The 18992-nt window shown below is 35.4% G+C and overlaps 1 pseudogene; it reads left to right on the top strand.

Annotated features, from left to right (window-relative positions):
- The window catches only part of LOC114094628 (lysosomal-associated transmembrane protein 4A-like), a 48428-nt pseudogene extending 39739 nt beyond the window's left edge, over nt 1-8689 (top strand).
- The last annotated feature ends 10303 nt before the right edge of the window (nt 8690-18992 follow it).

Here is an 18992-nt window from a genome sequence, read left to right as displayed (position 1 = left end):
CATGTATCCTCAAAAAATGCTGGTCACATTGAGACACCTGAAATTTCCTTTTGTTTGCTTTATTAAGTTTTAAAAAATAAGAGAAGAAAAAAAATTAAAAAATTAAAAAATAAGAGAGGACACTTATAGAGAGAATAATAGAATGAAGTGAGCTAAAAGGAATTTTTTACATACCAGACTGAATGCCACTAGGTGTCAGTAAAACCCCCCCAAAAAATTATAGAAGCATTCTTAACTGATGGAAAAATTTGCTTTTATCTACAATATTTACCTCTTAGAATATTTGAATTGTACTATATTCAAATTAAATATACAGATTAACAGAAGATTAAATAATGATCCTTAAAAGATAGACAATAAGCCTAATAAATATAGAGGTTAATCCCTGTTTACTAAAACATTTATAGGATTTTTAAAACCCATTAAGTACTCTCTCTAAAAAGATTTTAAAAAACATAATATTCAGTTAATCATTATTCATTTATCTCTTATCTAATATGTGTAAAATATGGAGACAAATTGAAATCACATTTATGGAAGTTTTTAATGAAGTCAAACAAAATGTAAATCAAATGGAATGTTACAAGTAAACTAAGGTACAGTGGCACATCATCTAGAACTCAGACATAGCCATGTGACTTAGCACCTCAAATCTAAATAAATATGTAAGCAAGCCACCAGACAACTAAAATTTTTGTCATCAACTTATTCAGTGAAATCAGCTAATTCATTACCAAGTCGCTACTTGTGTGGTACCAAACAGGTCTAATGAATTTTATGTGATTTTTAAACTATCCAGTTGTTACGGTTACTACCTCAATGACTAATAAACAAAACAACTATTTTATTAAGTTCATGAGTCCTATATCTTGGGAGTTTGGATAGGGCGTGATGGAGTAGGCTTATCTCACTGTCATGCTCACTGTCTCAGCAAGGACAGTTCAACTGGCTAGTGCATGTACCCAAGCCTCCCTAAATGATTTGGATTCTCAGAGATTGGCTTTATCATGTAGATGGATTTCTCAAATAATGACACATAGTACCAGAGGCAAGTGTCTGAGATAATAAGGCTAAACTGCATCATCCTTATGACCCAGCCTATGTCATATGGTATTACTTATATGATATGCTATGACTTCTAATATATGATACTGGTTATAGCAGTCACAAGCCTTCCCAGATCCAGGAGAAGGGAAGCCATACTCTTATCTTTTGTTGGGAGTGGCAAGGTCACATTGAATAAAACATGTAAAATGTGAAATATTATTGTGACAATCTTTGGAAAATATGACACAGTTTGCCTACTGGCCAGAAAAATTCATATCCTTCCTATATGCACAGTACTTTAAACCCTCTTCCAAGACATCCAAAGTCTCATTTCATTTTGACATCAAATAAAGTCTTGAATCTTATTATCTAAATCACGTCCAGTTGCAGAAGCTGTTCCTCAAGTATATGTCCTCTTGATCTGAAGACCTATGAAACAAAGTGGCAAGTTAGCCCCTAAACATCCAACACACAACTGTGTTATAAGCACAGAATAATTTCTACAAGTAATCTCATGGGTAGGGTAGCGGGAGAGGGAGAAGAAGAGGAAAAATACCACCAGGCAGAGAGCAATCACTGATACACAACAGTATTACTCTCAGTTCCTGTATTGTCTTAGTCATAGCTCCTGGAAATGGTTCTCCATGGCTCTTGGATCCATTCCTTAAATTTTTGGTTTCATCCTCTCAGTAATTCTACATCACTATATTTGCATCTGAGTTAGATTCTCTACCTTCATGGTCACAGGACTTTGGACATCAAAAGGCTTCTCTTTATTTTTTTTTCTGTAAAAATTGACCAATTCCATTTAAATTCTTTAATAACTTTTACTAATCTTCCAGTGGATCAATTTATAGTATATAAAGTTAAAGTTCATAGGCGCAATCTCTGAAGTAAATACTTCTTTCCCATAGGCTTACCAATAAGAGCTATAAGCATGCCTTCAAGCTCATTAAGGGGTCCATGAGAAAACACCTAAGATATTTCTGATGTGTTAACAGGGTTTTATAATCACATCCAGATCTTATCTTTATCTAGAGGTGTTTTCCTATCAACACTATGTGTTGATCTTTGCTTTAGGGCCCTTTTAAAATAAGAACATTCTGTCATCTGGAAAAGATATGAATGAAGATCAATTTTGTTTTTTAAATCAAAAAATTTCTGATTCATATATGTCTCTCTAATTTTTTCTATAAACTAACAAATCATAAGCTTCCTTTCCTCTATGTTATCTTAAGAAAACCTGTTGGAAATAGTGCTGGGAAAACTGGAAATCCATACGTGCCAGAGTGAAATTTAACCCCTCTCGCTCACCCTGAACAAAACTCAACTCAAAGTGGATCAAGGACCTAGGCATTAGACCAGAGACCCTGCACCTACTAGAAGAAAATATAGGCCCAACTCTCCACCATGTCAGCTTAGGAAGTGACTTCCTCAACAAGACTCCTAAAGTGCAAGAAATAAAGTCAAGAATCAATAAATTGGATAGCATGAAACTAAAAACCTTCTTCATAGCAAAGGAAACAATCAAGAGCCTGAAGAGATACACTACAGAATGGGAGAAAATCTTTGCACCTGCACCTTAGATAGAGCATTAATCTCTAGGATATATAAAGAACTCAAAAAATCAAACAATCCAATTAATAAATGGGCAAAGGAACTAAACAGGCACTTTACAGAAGTAGAAATATGAATGGTTAAAAAATAATGTTCAACATCTCTAGTAATTAGATAAATGCAAATTAAAACTACACTGAGATGTCATCTCACTCCAGTCAGAATGGCAACAATCAAGAATACAAGTAACAGTAAATGCTGGCAAGGATATGGGAAACAGGGTTTTCTCATATGTTGCTGATGGGATTGCAAATTGGTGTACCACTCTGGAAAGCAGTATGGAGATTACTCAGAAAACTTGGAATGGAACCACCATTTGACCCAGTTACACCACTCCTCAGTATATATCCAAAAGAGTTAAAATCAGCATACTATAGTAATCAGCCACATTAATGTTTATAGCAGCTCAATTCACAAAACCTAAGCCTTGGAAACAACCTAGGTGATCTTCAACAGATGAATAAATAAAGAAAATGTGGTATATATACACAATAGAATATTACTCAGCCATAAAAACGAATGATTTTATGACATTTGATAGTAAATAATGGATCTGGAAACTATGGTGCAATGTGAAATAAGCCAATTTCAAAAACCAAAGGTCAAATGTTCTATCTGATATGTGGATGCTAACACACAACAAGGGGGTAGGGAAAGCAGAGAAGTTCATCGGATTAGACAAAGTGGAATGAAGGGAAGTGAGGATGGGTTGAAATAGGAAAGACAGTGAAATTAATTTGACTTAACTTTCCTATGTACATATGTGAATACACAACAGTGAATCCACATGATGTATAACCACAAGACTGGGATCCTAATTAGAATAATGTGTACTTTATGTTTGTATAAATATGTCATAATATACTCTATTGTCATGTATAACTAAAAAGAACAAATGAAACATTTCACTTGGAAATCTATTTATAGTCTTACACCTTACTTCATTTGTACATCTTCAATTTTATGTATTATGATAGTAGTAATTATGCTAAATTTCTTCTACTATTTATGATAAAGTAATCCCATTCACCACTTTCCATGACATTTTCCTCACTTTCCTTAAAGCCCTTACTGACAGCCTCTGGAGACCTGTCAAGTTTCTTTCATCGAGGCTTTTCGAATTTCTGCCCACTTCCCTGACCAAAAATTGAGGTAGTATCTCAATTCTGGTACCCAAATCTGTTCCACTTATCATTTCTACATAATAACTTATTGCAAAACATGATGGTAAAAACAATATTACACTCACAGATTCTGTGAGGCAAAAGTTCAGAGAGGACATGAGAAGGTTGGCTTTTCTTATCTCTATCATGTGTGAGTCTCATCTAGAAAGATTAAATGGCATAGAATGCATATGTCATAAAAGCACCTTAATCATGTCTTCTTCATGTGGCATGGATTTCCCCACAGCATGACAATCTCGATAAAGCCCAAATTTTCTAGTGAACAAAGCAAAGGTTCATAGCCTTATGACCCAATCTTATCAAAGCCTTTTATGGTCACAGAGCATCACTTCTCTATATTCTTTGAAGAACAGGATGTGGAGAGGTGACACTGTTGTAGTTATTTGGGGGGAAATAAAATCCTCCACACCAGTTTATCAAGAAAATTAATGAAGGAGATGAAAACGCATAATGACAACAATGCAACATACATGATGACAAAAGGAAGAACCACTGTCTGCAACATTTTATCTTTGCTGTCTCTCAAACCCATATCAAGGAAAAGGGAAGTCAGCAGATGAGAGGAAGCGCACACTCCTCATCAGTTCTCAGCTCAAGATTTAAAAAGCAGGACGACTGCTCCTCTGCAAAGTGAGTGACTAAGGGAGTTCACCGACATTCAACACTGAGCAGTAGAACAATTGTGGAGACACAGAAAGTTGGAAACTTTGAACACAATATAAGAAATAATGTATTAGAGATGGACCAGCTTAGTTACCAGCCCACTACTGAGGGGAGGGGAGTAAAGGCAGAGATAGAGGAAAGTGTGGCAAATAAAATTGGCTTGCGAGAACCTGAGGAATATAGATGGAGGCTGATCTTAACTGACCCAGAGATGGTGTGGGGAAGTGATAAGTGAGCAAATTCACTCAGCCAACAAGCAGAGTTGGCCAGGAACCACAGCTGCAGCAGCAGGAACCATTTACAGGAGGCCACAGGGCAGCTAGCAGAAGCTAGAGATTGAGAACTAACTCATGAAGGAAGTTGCCAGCTAGACCCAGCAGTTGCCTACTGTGGAGTCAAGGGTGCCTCTTCCGGAGTAATTGAAACAGGTGTAGAAAGGACTGTTCCTAGGGTAATGTAGGCTGGGAAAACTGAGGAGATTCCCCCTTTGTTGCTGGCATCCCATATAAGCAACTGGGAAGATACACGTAACCAGTCAGACAGATTCATCTGTATTCAAGATCTGATCCTTGGTAATTCACACCCATGCTGGTGGACTATGGAAAGCCTGTGGTGGTTTAGACTCCTCACCTTAAAAGTGGAATTTATGGGAGGACCCTGAGACCCAGATGTATAGCAGAGATCCACACATGAACAAACCCCACTTGAACCTCAACAATACATCAACACATAGAAGAGGGGAGAGAAAAAACCAAAACCAACAAACATACCCCATATAAAAACAGCTAGAGGGGGACCTCAGAATTTACAATAATTCTGAGACAACATCAAGAGAGTCATTGGCATAAGTGAACATAGAGATATAGGCTAAAGTTAGCATTAAGAACCTCATCAATGAAATAAAAGCAGAAAATGTTCCTAACATTAGAAGTGAGATAAGACATCCACATACAGGATGCATGTACCCAACAAGAAATAGACAAGATCAAAAAAGAACCTCTCTAAGATACATTATAATCAAAATTTCCAACATAGAAAATAAGGAAAGAATTTTAAAAGTTGCAAGAGAAAAATGTCAGGTCATGTTTAGAGAGAAAGGAATAGGCTCACTCTAGTAGGGCCTCCTGGAATGAGATATTCCAAGATCTAAAAGAAAACAACTGCCAGTCAAGATTGCTATATCCCAAAAAGAAGCTATGTGTCAGAACTGATGTGAAAATAAAACATTTCCAGGATGAGGAAAAAGGAAAAGAAATTTGTGTGGGGTGGGGATACAGGTCTGGGGATTGAAACCAGGGCCTTGTACATGCAAGGCAAGCACTCTACCAACTGAGCTATAGATACCCAGCCCAAGGAAAACCTTTTTGTCCACTAAGCAAGCACTACAAAGAATGAAGATATACTGCACACAGAACAACTAAAAAACAACCCCAAACATCCAAATAGATGAAGCACACTAGAAAAGCAACTAATTAAATGAAAATTAAGATCAAATTAAATATAGCAAAAATAAACAAACAAATGAAAGGAAATAACAAACATCTATCCATAATAACATTGAATATAAATGGACTCAACTCCCCAATGAAAGACTGACAGAATGAATTAAAAAAAAAAAGATTCAACTATATTCTATTTGCAAAAAACTTCTCATAGGCAGACACCCATAGACTGAAAGTAAAATGAAGGAAGAAAAGTATTCCATCCAAATGGAGTCCAGAAATAAGCAGTAATGGTCATTCTCCTATATGATTAAAGCATATTTTAAAACAAATAATCAGAAAAGACAAAGAAAACCACTACATACTGGTAAAAGGCACAATCCAACAAGAAGATAAAATGATAGTAAATATTTATGCCCCAAATGTCAATGCATCTAATTACATGAAAAATAAATACTTCTTTTAAAAATTTATTTTAGTTAGGTATATGTGACAGCAAAATGCATTTTTATTCATCGTACACAACTGCGGCACAACTTTTCATTTCTCTGGTGTACACGATATAGTGTCACACCCTATATGCAGTCTTACATGTACCTAGGTAATCATGTCCATCTCATTCTACCATCTTTCCTGCACCCCTGCACCCTCCCTCCCTCCCCTTTGCCCTATCAAAGTTCCTCCATTTTTCCCATGCCTCCCCCTCCCTGTTTTGAATCAGCATCCACTTAGAGTATCCAAAAATTTCCAACAGAAAAGTTCTAGAATTAATGAGTTCAGCAAAGTAGCAGAATACAAAATCAATACCCATAACTCAAATGCATTTCTAAATATCACTGATGAATCTTCTGAAAGAGAAATTAGGAAAAAATTCATAATAGCTTCAAAAAAAATACTTGAGAATCAACAAAAGAGGTGAAAGGCCTCTACAATGAAAACTACAGAACACTAAAGAAAGAAACTGAAGAAGACCTTAGATGATGGAAAGATCTCCCATGCTCTTGGATAGGCAGAACTAATATTGTCAAAATGGCAATACTACCAAAAGTGTTATACAGAATTAATGCAATTCTTATTAAAATACCAATAACATTCTTCATAAAACTAGAAAAAGCAATCATGAAATTCATTTGGAATCTTTTTTTAAATCTAGGCAAAATTAATATTGTCAAAATGACCATACTACCCAAAGCACTATACAGATTCAATGTGATTCCAACTAAAATCCCAATGTTATTCCTCATAGAAATAGAAAAAGCAATCATTAAATTCATTTGGAAAAATAAGAGACCCAGAATAGCCAAAGCAATCCTTAGCAAGAAGAATGAAGTAGGAGGCATCACAATACAAAACCTTAAACTACACTACAAAGCTATTCTAACAAAAATGGCATGATATTGGCACCAAAATAGACATGTAGACCAATGGTATAGAATAAAAGACACAGAGAAAAACCCACATAAATACAGTTATCTCATACTAGGCAAAGGTGCCAAAAAACATATATTGGAGGAAAGATTGCATCTTCAACAAATTGTGCTGGGAGAACTGGAAATTCATATGCAGCAAAATGAAAATAAATGTCTATCTCTCACCATGCATAAAACTCAACTCAAAGTAGATCAAGGACCTAGGAAATAGTCCAGAGACCCTGTGCCTAATAGAGGAAAGAGTAGACCCAAATCTACTTCTTGATGTTAAATTCCAGCTATATCCCAATACAATAAAACTGGGTGATTTCAATATACCCCTATCACCAATAGACAGGATCATCCAAACATAAAATCAATAAATATATATTCTAACCTGCATGATACTATAAATCAAATGGGCCAAACTGATATCCATGAAATAATTTCGTTCAAAAACAGCTGAATTCACCTTCTTCTTAGCAGCTCAAAAAAACTTTCTCAAAACAGATCATATTCTAGGTCAAAATGTAAGTATTAACAAGCACCAAAAAAATAAAAAAACCAACCTGATATAGTCCTATACATACTATCAAATCATAATGAAATTAGAAATCAGAAGCAAATTAATTATAGAAAACACATAAGCACATGGAAATTTATATGAGGAATAGATCATAGAAGAAATAAGCAATTCGAGGGCCCGGACCAGGGGCGGGCTTGAAGACGCGTCCTTTGCCTTTGGAGACTGTGACTGAGCTCCCTGGGTTCAGCTGCAGGGCCGATGATGCCTGTGTCCTTTCTGCCGTCTCAGTTGTTATGTTTATCGTCAGTTCAAAGCTGGTATATGGAGCAATTTCTCATCAGCTGGGTTGGCTGATTCCATTCTTCTGTTCCCGGCTTTTTGACTTAGTTCTCAGTTGTCTGGTTGCTATCCGTTCTCTCACTTATTTGCCAAGAATCAAAGAATATCTGGATCAATTACCTGATTTTCCCTACAAAGATGACCTCCTGGCATTGGACTCCAGCTGCCTGCTATTCATTGCTCTTGTGTTCTTTGTGGTATTTATCATTTTTAAAGCTTATCTAATTAACTGTGTTTGGAACTGCTACAAATATATCAACAACAGAAACGTGCCAGAGATTGCCGCATACCCTGCCTTTGAAGCACTTCCACAGTATGTTTTGCCAACCTACGAAATGAAATGGCAGTGAATATGCCTGAGAAAGAACCACCGTCTCCTTACTTACCTGCCTGAAGACGCTCTGCCTCTGTCAATAAACCCTATACCAGCTTCTTGTCTTGTTTATTTTACAGAATGCTGCATTACAGGGCTCTTTTGTTTGATATAAAATACTTTGTCTTTTGTCTAAGCATTTATTTTCAAACACTAAGGAGCTTTTTGGACATTCAGTAAATCTTTTTGTTTTCTGTTAAGTCTATTACAATTTAATTCTTTTCAAAGACAATCTAGCATAAAAAGAACAAAGTGCCGTTGTATGCCTTTAACAGGGGTGGGGAGGGAGTATTCTCTACATATTTTCTTTTTTAACTTTGCACTTTCCTTATAATATAATGGTTTGTATCTTGGTTATTTGCTGCCCTGGATAATTTCAGGAAGATTGAATTCAGTATTCAGGATGAATGAATTGGGTATAAGATATGAAGTTTTCAGCTACAAAAACAGGAAAAATATATAACATTTAGCCAAACCATGGAAGATGATGGTTGCATGTTTCTAATTTGTATGTTTCTATCTTTGTGATAAGATGCTTTAATAAATCTCTTAAATATTTTTAAAAATCAAGAAATTCTTAGAAACAAATGAGAACAGAGACATAACATATCAAAATATTTGGAACAGTAAGGAAAGCAGACTGTAGAGACATTTATTGCCTACATTTTTTTAAAAAAGTTTCCAAATAATATAAAGTTCCACCTCAAAAAAAAAAGAGCAAACTAATTCCAATATCAATAGAAAACCGAAAATAATGTCACAGTCGAAACCAATGAAACTGAGAATAAAAAAAATATACAAAGCATCAATAAAACAAAGAATTAGTTCTATAAAAAACAAAAAGCTAAAGATTTATAAACCCAGTTGAACTAACCAAAAGAAAGATTAAAAAGAACCAAATTAACAAAATTAGAGCTGAAAAAGGAGCTAGCACCACAGATAATTCTGAAATCCAGAGGATCATTACAAACGATTTTGAAAATTTATACTCCAATAACTGGAAAATATAGGAGACACTGGCAAATTTCAAGACTTATACAACCTGCAAAAACCAGGAATATAGAAAATCTAAACATACCAATATCAAGCGATAAAACTGAAACAGCTATTAAAAGCCTTCCAACAAAGAAAAGCTCAGACAGATCCTTAGCTGAGTTCTACACCACTGTTAAAGTAGAGCTAACACCAGTCTTCTTCAAATTATTCCATGAAATTGAAAGGGAGGGAACACTCCTCAATACATTCTGTAAAGCCAGTATAACCCTGATACCAAAACCAGACATAGACACATAAAGGAAAGAAAGCTAAAAATCAATATCCCTGATGAACACAAATACAAAATCCATAATAAAATATTAGAAAAATTTATTCAAAACACATCAAGAAGATAGCATACCATGATCAAATGGGTTTCACCCAGATATGCAAGGTTTGTGCAACATATGCAAATGAATAAATATAATTACCACATAAATAGAAATAAGCAGGAGAATCACATGATCATCTCAATAGATGCAGAAAAGGCCCTTGATAAAACCCAGCACACACTCATATTAAAAAAAAAAAACTGGAGAAATGAGAGAAGGAAGAACTTATCTCAACATTATAAGGGCTATATATGATAAAACCAAAGCCAACGTCATACTGAATGGAGAAAGCACATGGAAGCATTTCCTATAATCTTAGGAACAAGATACGGATATCCACTCTCATCCTTCCTATTTAATATAGTTCTTCTATATTCTATAGTTCTTTCAATCAGGCAAGAGAAGGAAACTAAGGGATACAAAGAGGAAAAGAAGAAGTCAAATTATCTGTTTGCTGATGACATGATCCTATATCTAGAAGAGCCAAAGAACTCCATCAGAAGACTTTTAAAGTTGATAAACAAATTCAGAATAGTAGCAGGATACAAAATCAATATTCAAAAATCAATAGCTTTTCTATACTCCAATAATCTCTGAGAAAGAAATTAAAAAACTATCTCATTTACAATAACCTCAAAAATAAATAAAACACTTGGAATTAATCTAAACAAGGAGATGAAAGACCTTTACAATGAAAACTACAGAACACTGGAGAAATAAATGAAAGACAGCCTTAGAAGATGGAAATAACTTCCTATGTTCGTAAACAGGCAGAATTAATATTGTCAAAATGGCTATACTACCAAAAGCATTATACAAATTCAATGCAGTCCACATGCAAATATGGTATTCTTCAACAATTAGAAAAACAGTCCTAAAATTTATTTGAAAGAATAAAATACTTAGAATAGCCAAAGTGATACTGAGAAAGCAGAGCAATGATGAGGGTTCATAATTCCTGATCTCAAATTATACCTCAGAGATGGAACAACAAAACAGCATGGTTATTGGCACTGAAAAAGACATGAAAGAAGAGCAATGAAATAAAACATAAAATAGAGAGACAAACCCTTACAGAAACAGTCATCTGATACTTGACAAAGGTGCACAAAACATGTTGGAGAAAAGACAGCCTTTTAAACATATCCATATGTAAAAGGATAAAAATAGATTTTTCACCCTGTATAAAAGTAAACTTGAAGTGGATCAAAGTCTTAGGAATTAAATGAGAAATTTTGCAACTTCAAGAAGAAAACATAGGTTTAACATTCAAAAAATTGATGCAGGCACTATGTTCCTCAACAAAAACCATAAAGTTCAAGAAATAAAAATGAGAATCAATAAGTATAACAGCATCAAATTAAAAACCCTCTGCACAGCTAAGGAAATGATTAAGATCATGAAGAAGGCCTACAGAATAGGATAAAATCTTTACCGGCTACCCCTATTACATACATAAAGAACTTAAAAAGCTTAACATTAACGACAAACAATAAATAAATGATTTAAAAAATACCTAAACATTTTCCAAAAAACAAAACACAGACAGCCAACAAATAAAAGGAAAAAAATGAGCAATATATTTAGCAATTAAGGAAATGCAAATCAAAACTACAGTGCAATTTCATCTCACTCCAGTTAGAATGGCAATTATTAAGAATACAAATAAAGGCTGGTGAGGATGTGGTGGAAATGTACACTTACACATTTTTGATGGGACTGTAAATTAGTAAAATTACTCTGGAAATTCCTCAATAAACTAGGAATGGAACCACCATATGACTCAACTATCCCACTCCTTGGTATTTGTCTAAAAGAACTGAAATCAGCATACCACAGTGATGGAGGCACATCAATGTTTATTGCAGCACAAGTCATAATATAGCCAAGAATAGTGCTCATCAACAGAAGAATGGATAAAGAAAAAAAAAATATATATATATATACACACACACACAATGAAATTAATTTATTCAGTCATAAAGAAGAATGAAATGATGTCATTTTCTGGTAGGTGGATGGAACTGAGAATGTCACGCTAAGTGAAATAAGCTAGATTCAGAAAATCAAGGCTTCAAAGTTTATGTGGAAGCTAGAGCCAAATAAGGGGGAGTGTTAAAGGTGGTCAGATATAAAGATAAAGGAAAATCAGTAGAGTAGAAGAAAGAGATTGAGGGGGAGGAAGAAGGGACAGGAAGGAGGAAGAAATGCAGAATGAACTTAAAAATTAAGCTATGTGCATGTATAAATATATCACAGTGAATACCACCTTTATATATATGTGTGTGTGTGTGTATATATATATATATATATATATATATATATATATATATATATATATATATATATACATATACAATTAAAAATAAGTAAATGAGGGGCTGGGGTTGTAGCTCAGCAGTAGAGCACTTGCCTCACATGTGTGAGGCACTGGATTTGATCCTTAGCACCACATGAAAATAAATAAACAAAATAAGGGTACTGTGTCCATCTACAACTAAAAAAATTTAAAAAATAAGTAAATGAGTGGAAGGAAGACCTACATAGTAGAAGAAGAATGGGAGAGGGAGGAGGGGAGAGGGAGGAGGGGAGAGAAAGGGTGACACTGGGGACTGAAATGGAGTAAATTCAATTCCTTGCATGTATGATTTTGTCAAAATGAGCCAAACTATTATGAATAACTACAATGTACTCATAAAAGCATAAAAAATAAACGTTATACCAGGTTGAATCAATTGAATTATTGAAGCTTTATCTGTTTGCCCACCTCACTGCCATGGATGAGTGGAGACTGAACAATCTTTTCATATGTGTAATGACTCATAAATCAGATGAAAGAAGATTCATCTCATGCCACCTTTTAATGTCTTACCACAATTTGTTGACTCCAATAAGATATTCAATAATATTTAACTTATGATGTAATAAAAATATTTCATTAATAATTTTTATTGATAAAAAACACCCATTGAAACAAAAAAATCTAAACTTTAAAAGATAAAATCCAAAAAGCACAAAAAAGAACAGCAACAGAAGTGATTACAAATTAGTCGATGCTTATCGCAAAGGTCTGATATGGAGAGATTTGGCAGGGAGATGACTGTGGAGGTAGAGTCATAAGTTCTCCCATTTCTTACAAGAGGATTCTCTTCCTCTCTTTGTTCCCTTTTCCTCTTCTGGGAAGGTAACAATGTTAGCCAAGCTATTTTGAAAATAGGATCCTGGTGGTAGCTGATGGCCAATCGTCTTAAATCTGCAATAGCATTTCCAGGGATATACCACATAATAAGTCTTATTTTTATATAGAAAGAGTGAGTGGATGGAGTTTTTAAAAAGTGTCAGAATTTACCGATATTCTCTGTAGAGAAGTTAAAACAATGACCCCCGTCCAACCACAAATGCCTAGGTAATTACCTCTCCACTACTCAGTAGAAGAAAGGAAGTTTATTCTATAGAGCAGGAGTTCTGAAATGATGATCTGATTATACTTACTGTGCCCCTGGATCCTTTAAGGGAGGCTGTGAGGGAAAAAACTACTTTGATAATAATAATGTCACCTGCCTTTTGTGAGCTCAGTCTTTCACGAGCGTAGTGGAATTTCAGGGGCTAAAAAACATGTGTTATAGGAAAGACAAAAATGCAAAGCTGATATGAAAATCCACTTTTCTTCTATTAAACTGGACATTAAGAAGATTTACAAAAATTTTAAACAATACCTCTCTCCTCAATATTTTGCTTTATAAATTTTTATAAATGTGTCAATCATGTAAAAACTAACTGAATCGTTGCTAATTTACAATAAGTAAACAAATATTTTACATTATTTGCTTTATTTTCTAACATGGAAGCAGTTATAAGATTCACATAAATAAAAGTTCTTTTGGAGCCCCAATAATATGCAAGATTACAAAGGGAACTTTAGATCAAAATGTCTTAGAAAAATTATACCAGAAATATGTCAGAGTTCCAATTTAGTGATGTCAAGCACAACAGGGCAGTGTAGTGCACTATACTAAAAACAAAATAAAATTCTACATACAATGAATAATGAGTTTGAACCTGTTTCCTAATTCAACTTCTCCCAGATTGGTAGTCTGGTTTATATCCACCATGCAGAAAATGAGAGCACTATAAGCAGAAGAAATGACTAAAGTTAAACCAATACAACAAAATGCTTTGTCTCTGTACATTTATCTCTCAGCTCCTAAATGGAGACATTCTATCCATCTTTTTAGTCCTTTCACTAATTAACATAAATGGACAAAAAAGATATTTAAGGAAAATATTTAATATGAAAGAAGAAAAATAGCAGTGCAAAATGCATAATACAACTTCAAGAAAAAGATTTTTTTGCATTACTGAAATTTTTAAAAAGCTATAAAACATAATCAGAGGGATATAAAAGACTCTGTCAGATGAATATGTGGCATCCCTGAGTCCAAGGGATCAATTTCACATGCATTTTGATGGTTCTGAATCTACATATAAAGCGTGTCCTATGTGACTGAGAGAAAAGCCTCTCATATGTTTGCTTGTTCTTTTTTTTTCTCCTGCTATACTACACCTTTATCTTTATTAAAGTACTGTATTCTTTACATACTGATAGGGTCTTTTGAGGACTTTCAATTATCTGATACTGAGTAATTGCTACAATATATGAAATCAAACAGACAGGAATGATTTAACAGCTTCCTAGACAGTTGAATAAAATGTAAGCATAACAGTGCCCTACATTAATGTTCAGATGACCACAATCTCCTTGATATATATACAGCAATAGTGCTCTAGGTGTGGTTCCCAGATCAGCATCAGCAGCATCACCTATGAATTGAGAAAAATTTAAATTCTTAGGCCTTCTCCAGAGATACTAAATCAGAAGCTGACAGGGGAACCCAGAAATCTGTTTTAACAAGTCCTCCAGAGATCTGATCCACGCCAGTATGATAACCCATTATAGAGAAGAAATCCACAGCCATGGGGAGAGAGGAGTGCAAGTACATTTATTACATGTGAACTGCCATTCTTTATGTCTCCCAGGAGGATCCAGAGAACACCCCCTTCAACATAGATTTGAGAAATATATCAGTAAAAGCTCTGTGTTGTCTATTAGCTGCATGCCAGGAATAATAGTGAAAAATGATGCACTTTAAGTGGAATCACTGTAATCATTAAGAATGATGGAATTCCAGAGTGGTAGAAACCAAGAAGAAGCATTTAACCACTACTGACAAGTCATATGTGACTACTATAATGGGAAATAAGATGAGAGCAACAATTAAAATGTTTTAACCCACATAGATCTGCAGCAAAGGTTAATCAATCACAATATTTCAGAACTGAAATAGAGAGCAGTCTACTAAAGTTTTACTTGATCAACATAAGCAAAAACTGTCTGATGAATAGCAATCTAACTTAATCACCACAAGAAAGTCATTGCCCTCATTCAGACCCCCAAACTAAAAGAGTCCACAAACTCAGAAGATCACACTAGATTCACTTTAAAAAAAAATGCCCTGCTACACTTCCAAAAGTTTGTGCATACAGTATTATTCCTAGTTTCCTCCAAAATACTTAAAATGTCAGGATGTCTATGCATTGGGGGAAAAATACCAAGACCACTTGACTGTGGACCATGAAGTTAAAACATAAACTGAGCTAACCATTACAAAATGAGTATTTAACTTACAAATCATAGTTGTAAAAGTACAACAGTGTTTCATAAAGTAGAAATACTATTTGCAACAATAGGCAGGACCAAACATCCTGCAAGAGTGTACATTATATACACAAATGTCTCAGCTCCCACGGCATCCACTGCTATTCTCCCTTTCTTGATATATGGTCTCATGAGGATTTCCTGTGATCTCTATGGAATGGTTCTATTTTAGTCAGTTTTATATCACCATGACCAAGATACCCAACCAGAATAATTTAGGAGAGGAATAATTCATTTGGAGCTCAAGGTTTGAGAGGTCTCAATTCACAAATGGTCTCCATTGCTCTGGGCCCAAGGTAAGGCAGCACACCATGCGGGAAGAGCCCAGGAAAGGAAAGCTGCTCAGCTTATGGTGGGGTTAAGAAGTAGTGGGGTGAGCACAGGAAGAATAATCCTTCTAGGGCATGCCCCCCATGACCCACTTTCTCCAATCATACCCCATCATCTGCCTGCAGTTACCCCCCACAGTTGGTCCATTCAAACTAGGGTGGACTGATTACGTTACAGCTCTCATAATCCAGTCACTTCACTTCTCAATATTTCTGCATTAATGGGAGTTTTGGAGGACACTTCATATCCAAACAGTAACAGGTCCCCAGACCAGCATCATCGGATCATCACCTAGAGACTGATAAAAATAACCAGGGATTGAGAAATAGAATGTTCAGGTCTGGCTTAAAATGACCTAAAAAATTAATGTCTATAGTATTATAGCCTAAGTCAGGGATATTCTTTTGGTACTTAAGGAAAATTCTCAATCACCAAGAGAAAAATTTTATACTTTCTGCTTCTACAACTATGAATTTTGTTGGTTTAAAGTTCTTAGAATATTCCCATCAGAAAACCCAACAAAAGCACTAGGGAACTGAAAGCTCAGGTTAGTCCATGCCACTTTAGAATCTTAATGCCACTGAACTAATAGGTAAAGAAGAGAGGTTGAAGTGTTGGGAAATCATTTGGACACTAAACAAGGAGCCAGAGAAGAATAAGCCCAGAATTCATGCCTGTATTAACTCCAAATGCTTCCATGTCCAATGGAAAAGGTAATTTAAAAAAACTAGGAACTTCTAGTTTGGGCCATGAGAGTAGCTAGCACAGGACATCCTCCATTAAAAACAACTATACATGAAACCTAAAGAGAATCTATGAAATCATTCAAAAGTAACCCATGAAGATCTGTAATCCTTGAGAAAGGAAAGATACATAGAGAAAGTCTAGGAAAAGTATACTTGGACCACAGTACAGGGAGGAGGAGAGGCACAAAGTAACAGTTTTTCTAAATTAAGAATGAAGAGAGAAAAGTTCAAGACATTATGATGACAGGATATGAGTGAGGAGAGCCAAGAGTGAAGGCCAGAGGCTTTCATGGCAACTCCCAAGGGTCTTTCCTTAGACAATTCTGGGTGTCAAATCTGTAAGGCAAAACTCTAGTTCATATGGCAGCATTAAGAGACTGTGAGTTTAAAAGATATTTGGGAGGTTATGGAGTGTCTGGAATATTTTGCAGTTTGAGTCCAGCCAAAGTAGAAGCACCCTGCAAAATACCTAAGCATTCAGTTGACAACCCACAAAGATATGCCCTAAAAGTGAGGGAGGTCTCATACTACCTCTGTTCTCAGCCATGCTGCCCTATGTTTTCAGGATCCATGAATAGCCTTAAGGTGGCAGGGACAAATGTAAGCAATGACCTCGTTACTTCTCACCAAGTCATATCTAACAATCTCTATTGCAGATACTCCTGTCAGCAGTAGAAACCAATGATGAACCTCAATATGGTGCACATGTCAAAAGTAGACAATCAAACACTTAGTGACAAATATTCTGCACTGAATTCATTCCATGCTGGAGTGATGACTACCTTAAGAGAGCTGGCATCTACTTTGGATATGGGATAAATTTGTTTACTATAGAATAGCTGTCAGTCACACTACTTAAAATTGTCTTACAGGAGATCACATTTAGAATCATCTCAGATCAAGAAACATATTTCATGGTAAAGGATATAAAATAAGTATGCAGCTATGGGAACTGCTAATCTTACCATATATCACATTAATGTCAGTCTGTCTAACACAATGGCCAAATGACCAGTGTCATAATCAGGGTAGCATACAAATAAGGAACCACAGTCAGATTTAAGGCACTAATTTCCAAGATGTGATATATGCACTCAACAATAGCCATTGCATGATGTGTTAGACCCAACAGCTGGCATACTTAAGTCCTGAATTGAGTGGTGTCAAGTCAGATTGGCCTTTCCAATCACTTCAGTGACCTATTCTCAAATTTGTCTTTTCATCTCTACAAATCTTAGGGTATACAAAAGCAAAGGAACAGGTTACTTGGGTGGGAAAGGTGTGATAATTGCACCAAAGACCCTAAGATTTCCCCAATCCTTAAAGCTATGATTGCTGCCTAATCCCTTTGGCATCTCATGCTGATGAATCAAGAGACAACTGGTCACACCCTGAAAGACAGTAACCCAAGTATTGTGAATACCAGCTAAAGCTGCTACTACATAATGAGGGTAAGAAGGACTATGACCAGGACTCAGGGGATTCTCTAGATGTCTTTAAGCATGTCAACATCTAGTGACAATAGGTTGCCTGTGGCAGGCAACTGCATCATTAAGGGGCCAACTGTCTCAGGAATCATGGTTTGGCTACCCCACAAGCAAGCAATCTAGACCAGCTGGGATGCTAGTCAAATGTACAGAAAACCTAAAAAAGTAGAGAAGACAGAAGATGATATAAAATTATAACCTTTTAAACAGTTTCAACTATGAGGGGTCCATTATGTTCCACTAACTCTTCTAATAATTTTATAGTGATTTTAATGAGTCATCAACTTGACTCAAAAACAGACTAGACAATGTGTTACAGGGTAGATGCAAGCTGCTCAAGGGATGGGCTGAAGCAAATGCCACTAGAGCCCTGAAAAAATCCTCTCAGTCTAAAACAAATCTTAGTCTTAATAGTGGTATCTGCAAGCTCAAATGTTAGCATTGTAATGTATCTGGCCTTCATTGTGAGCAGTGTTCTCTTTCCTATGTGCCTTCCCTAAGACCACAAAACCTGCTCCAACCACCTAACTTTCAGATGTACAATTCTGGAATGCATTCTTTCAACTTCTTAGGAATTGGGCTCCCAATGTATCTAACAATGACCTCAATAATACATTTTTTTGTTCATTTTTCTTCCTTTCCTATCTCATTCTCCCCCATTCCAGTCTTCCTACTCCCAAATAAAGTAATTGTATCAAAGGATCTTGCCTCAAACTTTGTATACTGAAAAATCCATACTAAGAGAA

The sequence above is a fragment of the Marmota flaviventris genome, chromosome 14, assembly GCF_047511675.1.
Source record: "Marmota flaviventris isolate mMarFla1 chromosome 14, mMarFla1.hap1, whole genome shotgun sequence".
In the NCBI taxonomy this organism is placed as follows: Eukaryota; Metazoa; Chordata; class Mammalia; order Rodentia; family Sciuridae; genus Marmota; species Marmota flaviventris.
The sequence above is the reverse complement of the archived record's forward strand: the minus strand, read 5'-3'. Positions and strand labels throughout refer to the sequence as shown.